At 40.5% G+C, this 6,799-nt stretch overlaps 1 protein-coding gene across 5 annotated transcripts in view; it reads right to left on the bottom strand.

Moving 5' to 3' along the window:
* The window catches only part of OSBPL9 (oxysterol binding protein-like 9), a 263,804-nt gene that overhangs the window by 79,824 nt on the left and 177,181 nt on the right, over positions 1 to 6,799 (bottom strand). The gene's annotated exons all lie outside the window — the stretch shown is intronic.

The following is a 6,799-nucleotide window of genomic DNA, read 5'->3' as shown; positions in this document are numbered from 1 at the left end:
TGATTGTGAGGGTTGGAAATGTAAAGGTAGACGTTTTATAGCAAGGAAGGGAGTGATTAACTCTCCAGTCTAGGAGCAGAGGTCTCTAGGACCATCAACGAAGAAGAGCTGAGAGCGGGACCCGACCCAGAGAAGCAGCGAGGCCCAAGAAAATGACATGGGGTGATGAAGCGGCTGGGGACTTTGGATCCAGAGAGGGAGAGGGACTGTGTGCTGAAGACTGGGGGTGGGGGAAGAGAGTGTAGGGAGTGGGTTGGTAGGGTATACCCTTTGGTCGGTTGATGATGCATGGAGGGCATTGGAACCATGGCAACGAAACGATATACGATAGAATGAATGTAAAACTAAAGTTCTCTCATGTAAACTATCATATAATTCACAATAAAACATTAAAAAAAAAAATGGTACATTTCCCAGATTAAGGAACTGGTATAAATGCAAATGGCCTGAAAAGCCTAAGACCAAAAGGGAACAATATTTTTTAGAGGCATATGTAAGAAAAAATTTTCAGATCAAGGTGCTAAATTTGAAAAGAAACCAAAATTAGTGGCTGAGGAGCAATGGATGAAGATTAGCGCCTTGGTTCTCTTTGGAGATAATAAATGAATAAGATTATCTGGGCTGTATTCTACTTATTACTAACTGTGTGACCTTGGGTAAGTCACTTTGCCATCCTGAGACTATTTCCACCACTATGAAAAACACAGGTTGAAACAGAATTTTAAGATACCTTCTAAAGAAGTTCTAGGATTCTGTGAAGCTAATACATCCAGAAAAACAGCATGGCTCACCTGGTGAGTACACACCTCATCATATTTAAAAATATAAAGACTATTTATTCACCTTGGAAGAAATTTAATTTCATTTACATAAAGACATAATAAGAACATCAGGGTCCAAGTATACCCAGGTCCTCCAACAGGATGACAAACATTAAGAGAGCAAAGCTTTCTCATTTAGTGTAACCTTGAAACTGAGTGAGAAAGACTTATGAAACCAGATTTTAAAACATGCTCTGGAATGCAGAGAATGCAAAGAACAACTGAGTAAGCAGAATAACTTGGTTGAGGTGGCATATTTTGGAAACAAATTCAATGTAGTAAGAAACAGAATTCTTAAAGTGTCTCCAGAAATAAATGAACTCCAATGTCAGAAGGGACTGTTGATTAGTGCCATCAAGTCAGTTTTGCCACATAGTAACACTGTATAGGGTTTGTGAGGAGTAGCTGATGGGTTTGAACCACCAACTTTGTGGTCAATAGTCCAGTGCTATTTGAAAAGGTCAAAATGGATGTCAGAAGAAACACTGAAACTTGCTCTGCAGTGTAGAGATGCTAAAGCAAACGGAAGAAATGAGGAGGTACAAGAGCTGAAAAGAAAATTTCAAAGATCAGCTCGAGAAGATAAAGCCAAATATTACAAAGTGTGCAAAAGATCTGGAATCAGAATACCAAAAAGGAAGAACACGCTCAGCATTTCTCAAAAACTGAAGAAAAAATTCAAGCTTCGATTTTCATTATTGAAAGATTCTCTGGGCAAATTATTGAACGATGCAGAAAGCATCAAAAGAAGATGGAAGGAATATACAAAGTCACTGTACCAAAAGGAATGGATGATGGTCAACCATTTCAAGAGGTAGCATATGATTAAGAGCCAATGATACTGATGGATAAAATTCAAGGTTCACTGAAGAAATTGGCAAAGAACAAAGCTCCAGGAAACTGATGGAATAAAAAATGAAATCCTTCAAGAAAGTGAGGCAGCACAGGGGGGCACTCACTCATCTATGCCAAGAAATTTGGAAGACAACTATCTGGCCGACTGATTGAAGAGATCTGTATTTGTGCCCATTCCATAGAGAGGTGACATAATGGAATGCGGAAATCATCAGACAATCTCTTTGATATCCCATGTGAGTAGTTTTACTAAAGGTAATACAGAAATGGCTGCAAGGATACACTGACACAGAACTTCCAGAGGTTCAAGCTGGATTCAGAAGAGGCAGCGGAACGAGGGATATCATTACTGATGTCCGATGGATCTTGGCTGAAAGCAGAGAATATCAGAAAGATGCTTATCTGTGCTTTATTTACTACGCAAAGGCTTTTGATTGTGTGGATCATGACAAGCTATGGACAATATTGCAAAGTATGAGTATTACGGAACACTTAATTGTGCTTATGAGGAATCTGTATATGGACCAAAAGACAGTTGCTCGAACAGAACATGCGAACACTGGATGGTTTAAAATTAAGAATGGGGTGCAACAGGGTTGTATTCTTTCACCATACTTACTCAACCTGTATGCTGAGCAAATAATCTAAGAAGCTGGGTTCTATGAAGAAAAATGTGGCATCAGGATTGGAGGAAGACTCATTAACAATCTGTGATATGCAGATGACACAACCTTGCTTGCTCAAAGTGAAGAGGACTTAAAATATTTACTGACGAAAATCAAAGAGCTCAGCCTTTGGTATGGATTGCATCTCAATGTCGAGAAAACAAAAATCCTCACCATTGGATTCTTATTAACGGAGAAAAGATTGAAGTTGTCAAGGACTTCATTCTTCTTGGATCAAATATCAACATTCACGGAAGCAGCAGTCAAGAAATCAAACGACATATTGCATTAGGAAAATCTGCTGCACAAGACCTTTTCAAAGTGTTGAAAGGCAAAGATGTCAGCTTGAGGACTAAGGTGTGACTGACCCAAGCCATAGTATTTTCAATAACCTCATATGCATGTGAAAGTTGGACAGTAAATAAGGAAGACTGTAGAAGAATTCATGCTTTTGAGTTATGGTGTTGGAGGAGACTATTGAAAGTGCCATGGGCTGTCAAAAGAACCAACAGATCTGTGTTGGCACAAGTGCTTTAGAGGCCAGGATGGCCAAACTTTGTCTCTCATACTTCAGACCTATTTATTGTCAGAAGGGACCAGTCGCTGGAGAAGGATATCATGTTTGGTAAGGTGGAGGGTCAGAGAAAAAGAGGAAGAGCCCCCCAGCGAGATGCATCGGCCAAGTGGCAAGCATCAATGGGCTTAAACGTGGCAACAATAGTGAGGCTGGCCCAGGGCTGGGCAGTATTTCGTTTTGCTATGCATAAGTTGCTATGAGTCGGCACTGACTTGATGGCACCTAACAACAACAACACCAGGACTCCAATGTCAGGAGGGCTCCAGGTCTATTATTCACCTATGTTACGCACACATATGCACAAAAACACACAATGAATGAACCTCTACCATTCACTCAAGACACAAATTTCTCAAAAGTAGTCAAAGCTTGATACTATACTCTTGAGCTGGTATGTTGAGTCCTCAGAGAGAATGTGATCTTGATTCACTGGTGGGGTCAAAAAGCATCCCTGCTAGTGCCCTGGTCAGAAACACAACTCATCTGGCTCCTATAAGATATAGTGGCTGGCACCTTTCCTCATACCTATCATAATTAGTATCTGCCTTGGTGTTTTATTAATCCATTTCTTTGTTTTTCAAGGGCTACTACACAGTTTTGGAGAAGGAAAGCTATCATCATGAAGGCCAAATTCTTCAACAGAAGAGCTCAGAAGATTATTAAGGGATGTTGGGAGACCTGTGTCTTGGTGGTTTAAAGCTACTGCTACTGCTGTAAGTGCAGCTGAGTAGGTTCCGACCCATAGTGACCCTGTATAGGGATTCCAAGGAGCAGCTGGTGAGCCTGAACTACAGAAGTTGCAGTTCAAACTGATTAGCAGTCCAGTAGTGCATTAACCCACAGCATCATACACTTTTTTTTTTTTTTTAAAAGAGACAGACATACATAAATACTATGTGGCAGGTACTATGAATATTAGGAAAAACAGCAAATCTGTTTCAAATTTCACCCCAAGAACTTCTCTAGACAGCAACATGATCTTTTTTCTATGATATTAACAATACCACAGGACCAATTTATGCCAAACTGAAATAGACTCAATGTCAGTGAGTGGGTTTTTTTGGTTTACTACTATTAATATCCTAGTCCTGGTATGGCACTGTGGGTTAATGCACTAGACTGCAAAGTCAGTTTGAACTACAAGGTCGGCAGTGCAAGCTCACCAGCCACTCCGAAGAAACCCTATACAGGGTCGCTATGGGTTAGACCCAATTTGACGACATTTAACAACAACAACTACTATGTTAGAGATATTTAGATTTGAAAGTATTTACCTGGGACATTTTCTTCAATCCCTTCTGGTAGCAGCCAGTTAAGTTTAGTGACCTAGAGAGCATTTCCAACTCTCAGAGATAAACCTAACTCCAGTACAAGGAAGCCAAAGGTTTGTACACTTATTATTGTCATGTATTTTGATCATTTAACAAATATTTGTTAAATACTGGACTAGGCACAATAGCCAAAGGAAACAAAGATGAGCAAGGACCTCAGGATCTCTAGGAAGTCAGACTCCAAAGCAAGAATCAGATGTATGAACAAAGAATTTATAACACAAACTAACTAGGGCTGTAATACAGATATATGAACAAGGTGTTACTGTAACACCCAAAGGACAAGAGTAATTCGCTAGGTCTGGAGAAAGAAAGACATTATAGAAAATATTAAAAAGTGACTTGAAAACAGAATTGGAGAGCCATCATTTGAGGTCTAGAAGGGTTCTGGTATGGCGTTGTAGGATAAGCACCGTACTGCTAACCAGAAGGCTGGCAGTTCAACCTACCAACTATTTCTCGGAAGACCTAGAGAGGACTGCTATGAGTCAGAATAAACTTGACAGCACACAGCAAGGGTAATCCAAAACAGAAGAAAAGCCTAGGAAAGAACAAAGAATTATGCAGGTCATAGCATTTTCTAAATGAGAAATAGTTCATAGTGCTAGAGTGGATGACTTGGGTGGAGCTCCTACAACTGGGTCCAGACTCCAGAGAAAGAAATCAGGACCAGATTGCGGATCTTAAAGGGTATGTCAGGCAATTGGATTCTGGGCAAGGGAAGACCCTCAAAACAGATGTTCAAACATTGAGTGGTTTACTAGGATTTGTATTTCGGGTTAAGAGGATGGGTAGAGGTGGGGCTTGATGGCGGCTAGGGTGGAGGTGCAGTGAAGTTCGCCATCAGCCATACCACAGAATACTAGGCAAAGAAGATCCAGGGCAGAGCTCCAAAACTCAGAACCACAGAGATAGGAATAGTTTGAAGGTCTGAAGGCTTATAGATTGTGGAACTTGAAGCCGAAGTAAAAAATCATGTACTTTTTAATCTGTGGGTCTGGGCTCGGAGGCCCAGAGCCAACATCTTGGGCGAGACCAAATGGCAAGACCAAACGGTGTAGCAGAACCACCATGGAAAAATGCAGCAGGAACCTTAGAGTAAAGGTGGACAATACACTTTGTCAGATTTTTTTTTTTTTTTTTGGGGGGGAGGCAGGGGGGGTGTTTCTGGTCATTGGCACGATCACTGCCCACATCCATTCTGGTGACTAGAAGGGGAGCCTGAGTGAGTGGACACCCCCCACCCTCACCACTGGTGGGTTCTTCTGCCACTCATGTGCACAGATACTCAACCCAAGAGCAGGCACTGAACGTTTTTTTGCTTGTTTGTCTTTTGTTTTGTTTTTTAATACAGGAAAGGGCAGGTCAGGGCTGTGAAGAGGGAAAGTGAGTTTAAAAACAATACAGGCAGAAAATAAAATCACGAGCAACCAACACGAGCATCTTGAAATCTCAGGGAAAATGAGTTTAAAAACAATACAAGCGGAAAATTAAAGGCTGAGGTATAGCATAACAACCAACACTAGCATCTTGAAATCTCTCAGGCAGCTTTGAAAGCAAGAAGCTGAAGAGAGTACTGTAAAGTCACACACATATTAGGCTACAGATTTTTTTTTCTTCTCTCCCTCCTCTTCCTTTTCGGTGATTATTCTGCAGTATTCAGTCTAGTTTTTGTTGTTGCTGTTTTTTGTTTGTTTATTTTTTCTCTTGTTCCCCTCCTTCCCCCCGCCCCGCTCGTGCTGTTTTGCTGTTATATGCTCCCCCTTCTACCTTTGGAGGACTCTTTCTCTCCACATATTACACAAGAAGAATCAGCAACTGCTACCATATAGCCAAGCTACAATCACACTCTATAAAACACCAAAACTCAGGCAAGAACCAATACCAACTGCCATATACCAGGGAAACAACCAACACGTGTGAAAGTTACCCTGTTACCCTGAGTAAAGCAATATAAGAAGAGTGAAAAGGGAAGCCCACATGATAATCACTTATCCCTAGAAGCAATCAGAAGGCATAAAAAATACCAAAACACATTCTCAATTAAGTATTAAGGCCACAGATAAACACTAAACATGTTCAAGAAGCAAAAGCAGATGATCATATCAGCACATATCCAGAAACAAGATAAAATGTCTGAGACAAATGACCTAGAGATAGACCTGGACTCCATTCAGGAAGGAGGGCAGGCCTTGGAAATGCCTGAGAAGCAATTCAGAAAAATGATTATAAAATGTTTCAAAACACTTTACAACGGAGTTGAGAAAAATAATGAAGAAGTCAGGAAAGTGCTATAGGAACAATCAAATAAGATAGATACAGGATTGGAAACAATTCAAACCCTACAGAAAGAGGTCCAAATGACCAATAACAGAATATCAGAAATAGACAATACTCTGAAAGGGCAAAGGAGTAGAATAGACGAGATGGAAGGCAGAACCAGTGAACTGGAAGACAAATCTCGCAATACCACTAAGATAGAAGAACAAACACAAAAAAGGATAAAAAAAATCTGAAGAAGGTCTAAGATTAATGTTGGACAACATGAAG

Source organism: Chrysochloris asiatica, unplaced genomic scaffold (assembly GCF_000296735.1).
Source record: "Chrysochloris asiatica unplaced genomic scaffold, ChrAsi1.0 scaffold00026, whole genome shotgun sequence".
In the NCBI taxonomy this organism is placed as follows: Eukaryota; Metazoa; Chordata; class Mammalia; order Afrosoricida; family Chrysochloridae; genus Chrysochloris; species Chrysochloris asiatica.
This window is presented reverse-complemented; position numbering and strand designations above follow the sequence as displayed.